General features: G+C 41.7%; 1 protein-coding gene across 1 annotated transcript in view; it reads left to right on the top strand.

Annotated features, from left to right (window-relative positions):
* The first annotated feature begins 8,469 nt into the window (after positions 1–8,469).
* The window catches only part of LOC125033412 (probable Dol-P-Man:Man(7)GlcNAc(2)-PP-Dol alpha-1,6-mannosyltransferase), an 18,181-nt gene continuing 17,906 nt past the window's right edge, over positions 8,470–8,744 (top strand). The window contains exon 1 of the mRNA XM_047624892.1: positions 8,470–8,618. The gene's annotated coding sequence lies outside the window, so the exon portion shown is untranslated. The remainder of the gene's footprint in view (positions 8,619–8,744) is intronic.

Here is an 8,744-nt window from a genome sequence, read left to right as displayed (position 1 = left end):
TATTGAGATCATACACTATTCATAACTAGTAATAACTAAACCTGATTAAGTGAAGTGACATCTGCGCAAATGTACACGAGACTACTATGCCTTAACAGGTTAAAAAGGGGGTACTGAAGTAACAACCATAATCCGAAATCCAACTTCAAACACCATGTTTGGAACCGTAAGTGCCCCTAGAAGCTAGTTAAACTGTAACGAATTTTTACGAGCTTCCATCTTCTCCTAGCATAAACGATGCTAAGATGTGGCTTGCTCTCCCAATCGATCTTAATTCTGAAAATGTCAAAGCCTAAAACATCAAACTATTATCCTAAATATTCTCCTGTAAGAACGCCGATGACGCTTCTCTGCTTAAGCCGCCTTCCTTGTAGAACCAGCCATGCGTCAACTTCAACCTTTCAACACCACACTAGCATGCCTACCTAGTTCAACTTATCAATTACTTTAATGCTCACCACCCAATCTCCAATGGTCCGACCAGTTATCAGTTCCACTAAAAAACAACAATACCGGTAGTCATTCCCTTGAAACATTGTCCTCAAATCGTATCCTCCCACATAATAAGCAACACATGTTAGTGGAGCGGTTCTTGGCCTCATCTTCGTCAGTTTCTACCAGTTTCAAGGCACAAAGGAACTGCCCCAGGGAAGGGACGGCATCATATATAAGATGTTAGCTCATCTAGGCAGAGGGGGCACGCAGAAACTACTCCATCATATGAAAGGCCAAATTCTCATCAAGCTGGAAAAAAAAACATCGTCCAACCCATTCCCTAGGCCTCTAGATCAAGGGTTGGGAACCTTTTTTTCTAGAAGTAGCCTTCGGGCCGAAGTGCCAAAGTGCCAAAGAGAACTCAACAGTACCTAGGTGTACAAATAATATAGGAAGGCAGTCAAACCAGTGATTAGATTGCATGGAAATTATTGAAAAAAGACTCAAATCATTAACTGTGAAAATCTCACCCATGCTAATTTGCTCCGCCACTATCACGTTGAGATCTATCCCACTAATGAGCTGCCTCGAAAAAAACAAGGAAAAAATGATTGTAGCTAGAATTAAATGCAAAATCCCAGAGCTCCATCCAAATCTCTTTGGATGGAGCTCTGTCAGATTCCTGCTTTGTCAACCGTAAACCCACCCTTGCCATTGTAGATTTCGAAAAAAGTCTTCGTTGGCAGCCCACCTAGCAATAACAACTATCCTTACTGAAAAAATAATCAAGGGGGAACTTCTTGGGTCTTTTGACAATTTAACGAAAAGAAAAGCCCCATTCCGCTTTCTGGGCATTTGATAAATGTACTCCCTAAGGGGGGACTCTGAGCCCCACACTCTTCAAGCTGCCCTTTCAAAATCAATTAAGCTACAATGTAGACGACCTACAGTTTTTAGTCACAGGATCCCCTACATCTAGTTCACACTCAACATCCCAGGATTTAGTCACCAAAATATACAATACGTGTGACCTATAAGTCAATCCTTCCAAATCTTCATCCCCCTTATGCACAGCTTAGTCCACCTGATCCTCCGACCTGACCTGACCTTCCTTCGCTTCCGTTCGTCTGTCTTCACCTGCCCATTGTTACCGCGTTGCCTCTCCTCTTCCTCATCAGATTTGAAGATGGAATCCAGGTGGATTTCGAAACTGATGTCTCATCTTCAATAAATCTAGTTTGTGCATTGTATTTTTTTTTTTCTATAATAGTGTCAACACGGTAGAGTTTTTGTTTAACCATATATTATATGTATATATATATTATATATAGGTATGTATGATAAGTATATGTATATATTTACATATACACATATACATACACACATTATGTATATATTTTTTGTGTATATGATATACATACATACATATATATATATATATATATATATATATATATATGTGTGTGTGTATTATATACATACACAGATAGGGCCTACACACATATATGTATTTCCCTACAATATATATGTATATAGATAGATTGATAGGTAGATAGATATTGAAATGTGTGTGTGTGAGTGAGTGAGTGTGTGTGTGTGTGTGTGTGTGTGTGTGTGTGTGTGTGTTTGTTTGTGTATGTAAATATGTGTATATGTGTGTGTGTGTGTGTGTGTGTGTGTGTGTGTGTGTGTGTGCATGGATACAAATACAAAAAATGCCTACCGTGTCATTTTGCAATTGCCATGCTTTTCATTATAGCAGTTCCAGTCCATAAAGGAAATCCTAACGAACTAACCAAACTATACTGTAATTAAAGATATGTGTGACACTACAATATAGGATAGATGTAATTTTTCTCACTTTGATAATTAACTCTTCTTTGTTGTTAACTATCCTCCCATTAACTCTCGACATTTCACTTGATTTTTTATATATATTAAAGAATATATATTTTACGGTATTTTTATACTAAATACATCAATGACATTCAATCTAACCTACGTTTGTATGTTGTAGCTGTATGGATCATAATTCATATAATATTCGCGTTTCCTGCGCTTCCAATTGTTGTTTTGTCTAGTGAACAGTAACTTTTACTTATGATCTGAACTTACGGCAGACGGCCGACTGGGAATTAATTAAGAATTCTCTAAGTGACATTTGTCATGAGTTGAATATGCTTTGCACAGTTCTATTTGATTTCAGCCGATGGGTGGAGCCTTAACCATGGCGTCACTCTCGGACATATCTGGCACCAAAAGCTTTATTTTTTGTTAACGTTCAGGTTTTGGTTTGTGTTACCTATAAACGTTTTCGGTAAGCCTTGGTGTTAACAGTTAACATTACAGACTAGAGCGCACAGCCTAGCTGGGGTATTGATGACATCACTAGCTGTTCGTCCTAGATCAGGGCTACTCAACTAAATATATGAGCAAAGGTCCAGTAGACAAGTTCATTATGTACAGAGGTCTGGATAAATATATTACATGCAATCATGAAAATAAAGACACCAATCTCAGTCCTTCATAGTGCTCCATATGATTTTCATAAATTTCATATTCACTCTTAGACTTGTTTATACAAAATATAAATATTTTATGTTATTGCTATTGCATGGAAACTATTTCAAACTTATATCTAAGACCCTGGGAGCATTAGTAGATTGAATACTATATAAGATAGACCACTAACTTAGCGTAGCAGTCAGTCGAGGAAATACACTTTCAGGAATCCATCGCCAGGACCTTCTTTTTTATTTAACATACTTTTCTCTATCTGGAGCCTGGGGTCCCGTTACAACACTCAGAACGTCCTGATTCAGACCGCGGGCCGCCAGTTGAGTAGCCCTGTCCTTTTTTGACTGGACAATGTTAACACAACCAGCCATAAGAAGTAATCTGGAAAAACTTTCTTACATTCTCAATTCACACATGCCACCGTGAGAACAACCTAAACAAAAAAAAAAAAAAAAAAAAAAAAACATCGATAGTGCGAATAAGAACTTTACTGGCAGTCTTAAAATCATTCTGCCCACACACACGTGCCAACCTATCTAATAAAGTCATCAACACGCATGAAGGACCCATCGCCAAATACGTCTTACATTTTATTTCGTGTCCTTTGATTGAACCAATTAATGAAATTTGATAATGAATGGGGGATGAGAGAAATGATTTTTTTGGATGAAGACTATGTCAGTCCTCTTCCAACTCTGGGGTAAAATAGAAGTTCCTCAGATGTGCTGGTGTGAGAATTGTTTTTATGGATTTATCTTAGCTCCCTCAGAGAAAACATAATGTCGGAGTTAACAAGTTTGGCTGCCCTGTCTCTGATGCTTCCCTGTCCCTACGAGATTGTAGGCGTTCTTGGTTTGTCCTCAATCTGGCTGGCACTACTTATTCTCCAGAGAACTTTGAGTGGTTGTTGGCTCGCCTGACACATTGCCACAGCTCTGTAAGGGAGGTCTGGTGGCCAAAGGATTCACACCATGCCAGCTACTTTTCCCTCTTTGTAGTTCCCTGATATTCCTGACAACCTCCCTCAGATTCTCAGAGGTTCTCTGTTTTCGATTTTTTTCCTGTACATGTTAACTCTAGGATTACACTATGACATTGGGGCCAGACCAGCATCCAAGGGGGTGGTGATAGTGCCATACTGATCCCCCGTGGCAGCCTCATTGATTCTCTCCACCAAAGCCGCAGTGGCGAAAGTGAGATATAGGACCCATCCTCTGACATGCTTTGGCTCATGGGTGTTGTGATATGCAGTTTCGTCTATGCGATAGTCTATGATATCTGCTCTCCTACAGGGAACCAGGATGGGATGGTGCACACTGAAATCTCCCCGTGATTGAAAGGTCCTACGCTGCTGTAGCACATACCTTGTTGATATTTAAATTCCTACAACCTGGCCTTCTGTACACATTGTACAGCTGGGCTCCCAACCAGGTGAATCTCAACAATTAGAGCTTCAACATCAACTCGACAGTGTGGCGGATTAGCTACCAGAGCAGGCGACTGTTGCTCTGACCAGGGTGATCAAGCCTCTGGTGTCAGCTGCTCATGGCAACACAAAAGCATGATACCTTGAGAAGCGGCAGAATCCCTTGTTAGCATCTCCTGGAGCATGACAGTGCCAGTGTTTCTTGATCACACAATTAGATGGAGAAAAATCATTGATGTTCCACTATATATTGTGTGCCATGATGTTTCTCTGTATGACGTATATGTGTATCATTAAAAACGCCAATGTATTCGGATTCATTGTCAGATGCCTCAGTGATGGTGACATCAGACATGTTGGAGTCTGACACCTCCATGTTGAAGTCTCGCTGGTTGAGGGATCTTAATCTGATTCAGAGTTATCTGTCAGGCTAACTAGGGGTCAAATGGGATATGGAGAGCCCTTCGTAGCTATGACTTTTATTGTCAGTGCTTTGCTTCCCTTTTTGGTTAAGGGCCTTTGGAGGCTCAACCTGACTTGGCTCTGTCTGCATGGGTTCGGCCTGAGTTAGCTTTTTCATTGTGGGCTCTGCCTGTGAGGGTTCGGCCGAAGTTGGAGCAAGAAGGAGAGTCTCGCCCGGAAGTGAAGTGGGAGCTGGTTTGGATGAGTCCAGCTTCCTCGCCTTCAGGGTTGCGACAGTCTGGGTCATTGCTGTCATGGCGACCCTGACTGCCTTCTCTGCCTCTTCACTCATCCTCCCCAAAGTTGTTGCTACTGCAGTGACTACAGCAGTTCAAGAGGAGCGTCACATCCTTCTCGTCAAAGAGAAAGGGCTGATCGGCTCTTGCAGAGGATCTTGTGGTATTCTTTGAACCTTCATGGTTCTTTAAGTGAGCCCTCACAGGGTGCTGGAGGTATTCGATGTAGTTTGGGGAGTTGCATGCTTCATCTTAGAAAGTGAGGGAACCCTTTCCCTCTTGTCTCTAGACATGGATGCCCAGGGGAGTAGGAACAAAGTCTGGTTTTCCAACAACCTCCTGTCGCCTGAGGGCTGACTCCTTCCTCACAGAGCAGGCCAGGCTCCAGGCATGATACTTCTTGGCACAGTCGGGATATTTGGCTACAGGCGATGTCAGTGGGAACTCACACCCACGACAACACTGGTGACCCACGAGTGAAACGTCATGGCATATCGATCACTCGCTTAGCTCACTCTCTGAAGGGGGGGGGGGGAGTACCTGTAGCAGGAGAAGAGGGAAGGGAGGAGTTCAGAGAGAAAGGGGTGGTGGTGGGAGTGAGAGAAAGGGATAAAGGAGAGAAATAGGTTGGGAAGGTTAAGGAGGAAAAGGAGGGAAGTAGTATGGGCCAGATGTGAGGCTTAAAGTGGGAGTGGAGGAGTAAGTTTAAGGAAAATTTGGGAGTAAGAGCGGGGAAAGGAAAGGGAGAAGAGATGGGAAGTAGAAAGAGGAGGGTGAAAGAGGGACAACGGAGGGGAGAAATACTCATATTTTTCGTTCCGTGATATTATTTAATGGTTTGTAAAAATAGTTTTCAGTTAGTGCAAGGATTTCACAGAGTGAGTCTGATTTGATCTTTTGAGAACACAACTAATTTGGAAATCTTATTTTATAATAGCATATCATCATCATTAAGCAGATATACGTGCTGGTAAATAAACGAGAAGGATTGATAAACACCCATTTTGCATCACTCAAGAATACACACCATTGAGCTCATACAGCGATTACAAAAGCTTAATTTATGAATATGGCCTTCAGATCTAATGTTCGCATTCAATATGAAAACCTTTTATAATGAGATGAGCTCAATCAAATGTGACTGCATTGCGGTATTTATATTCAATGTAAGCGAAGCGATGCTGAATATCAGAAAGTCACAAATTCAGTGGAAAAAGGTTTCTTCAAGAAATGTTCCTTTCGTGGACTACGTTGGGAAGGAAAAATGTTGTCGAATATTGTATTTGAAAGGTACTGTGTAGTATTTTGTGTAATGTCGAATAACAAATCTATAAACTAAGGCCTGTGAACCCGATGCAATCATGACAGGATCATATACAATATGGGAACTATGACTGTACTCGCAGTGCCCATGTAAATGAGGCAAGAACCTTAGCAGATTCCTCTCACGAACTAAGTTCTCTCACTTATCACTGTTTCCCCTCTCTCTGCCTGAGTTCTCAGGAGGTGTAAGTACATTTTGTCTCTGATTCTCTTCGTGTTCATTGTTCCCTCACACCTATGTTCCACGTAATTTTAAGGTTGAGACTCAGAGCTTGCAGGAGCGTATACGCGGTCTCTCCCTTTCGTTTTCTTCACGAGGCTGGCAGGTGAACAGGCAGGCTTTGGCACAGGAGAAAGTGGGTTGCCCGTTTATAGATGCTCTCTGCCCAGGATATGTAGTTATATGTACTACCTTATTCCTCATAACCTTCACAGGTAGCTCTTAATTTTTCCTCTCGTTCACTTGCAAGCAGGGGTGTCATGTCAGTGTTCTGGTAATAGATCTTGCTTCTCGAGTTCTTTACCTAATTTGCGGCTGCCTCCGTTGGAGCTCGCAAAACGGTTTTCTTCAGGCTGAGGGTCCGTATCGAGGGGCTACCCTCTATTGATTGAACTGATTGTCACTCCCCTTTAAAATGATAAAACGTAGAGAAACTGAAAAATCAAGGAACAGGTATGGACAAAATAAACAAACGTACGTAAAATACAAAATGATGAAAAACAAACCTTCATTTATTTACGGTAGACTACTGAAATCACGTGACCCATCCGAAAAACCATCGGTTACAGGAATTAGACAAATACTTAGATCCTCCCAAATACTTAACTTGTATGGAGCTACAAAGTTTCTCCATTATCAGTAGGCTGTGAGTCTTTCTTATTATCATTAATCCTATTAATTCCTGTGTGGTTTGTGACCAAACTATTACCACGTATGTAAGTACATGAGCACTTCAAGTTTAAAATACAGAAATACATTTCGTACAACAAATGCTCGCTTGCCATTTAATGAAATATTAAACTGTTATGTAGTTACCGATTTCCATCAGATTTAAAGATTTTTCACCATATATAACAGAAATTTGGCGGTGGAGTAATTATTTCATTTGATATTGATATTCATTCCGAGATTATTCGTCTCTCCCGCTTTATGAAAAACTAGCAAGACTTCATATCTCTAAAACCATCCTGACCCAAATAATTCGGTTTCAAGACTTAAATGTAACGATTTCAGACACAGTTGATTTCTATCAGTCTTAGATCACTGTACGCCAAAGACGGATCTGCCCACATCATAGAGTAGCTATGATTCTTTCAGAGTAGAATAACTATCAACAACTTAAGGTGTCTTTTGACTTTGGCAGAGAAGCGAAAGTTACGAAATGATAAGTTTGCGTGATCCGGAATTCTGGTGATAAATGTAGATACGGATATTATTCATCTCAACGAAGCAAATGAAGGTATGAAAAATAGTACTCAAATGACCGCTGTTACTTGTCGAGTCCCCATGATAGTCGTTGCAAGAACCTGTATACTAGCATATTCCTCTCTTAACCCTCCCCTCTGTGCCTATGTCGGTCTCTGTCCCCTTCGTCATGTGTAAGTATGGTATCCGTTGTGGTCAGCAGTTTAATGATTGGACCCGTATCCCTCCTGTATTTTAGTTTGTAGGCCCGTATCCTTCCCGTGCCTACCTGCTGAGACCCGTATCCCTCCCGCGTTTCCCTGTTTATATCTGTATCCCTCTTGTGAGTACCGGCTTACCTGTATCCCTCCCATGTGTAAGTCTTTATCCCTCCTGAATGCACCTGCTTATACGTATCCCTTCAGGGCATACCTTTTTAAACCTGTATCCCTCCCTTATGTGCGTGTGTGTGCGTTTTGATCCTACCATACCTATGTAAGTCCAGGCCTTTCCCACATTACCTGCTTAAGCTATATTAGTCTCGCGTGCACCTGTTTTGGGCCTTATCCCTCCCATTTTCACCTGCTTAGACCCGTATCCCTCCCGTGTGTACCTGCTTAGGCCCGTATCCCTCCCGTGTACACCTGCTTAGGCCCGTATCCCTTCCGGGTATACCTGCTTATGCCCGTATCCCTCGGCTGCAGACGACAGACATGGTCGGCTGGAGAAGCAAATGTTGACAATGTTCTTCACGTATTTTGCAGTTTGAGCCCATGTTCGCCTGACACCCTTTGGCACCAGAGTGGGCATCGAGGTAAGAGTGGCACCCTTTGGGCACTGACAAGCAAGTGAAGAAGAAAGAATCGAAGAAAGACGGACGAAAATAAAGATAATAACTTGGGAAGGGGGCTATCAAGTATCAGTCATTTTCGTTCGCTTC

This window comes from Penaeus chinensis, chromosome 16 (assembly GCF_019202785.1).
Source record: "Penaeus chinensis breed Huanghai No. 1 chromosome 16, ASM1920278v2, whole genome shotgun sequence".
In the NCBI taxonomy this organism is placed as follows: Eukaryota; Metazoa; Arthropoda; class Malacostraca; order Decapoda; family Penaeidae; genus Penaeus; species Penaeus chinensis.
The sequence above is the reverse complement of the archived record's forward strand: the minus strand, read 5'-3'. Positions and strand labels throughout refer to the sequence as shown.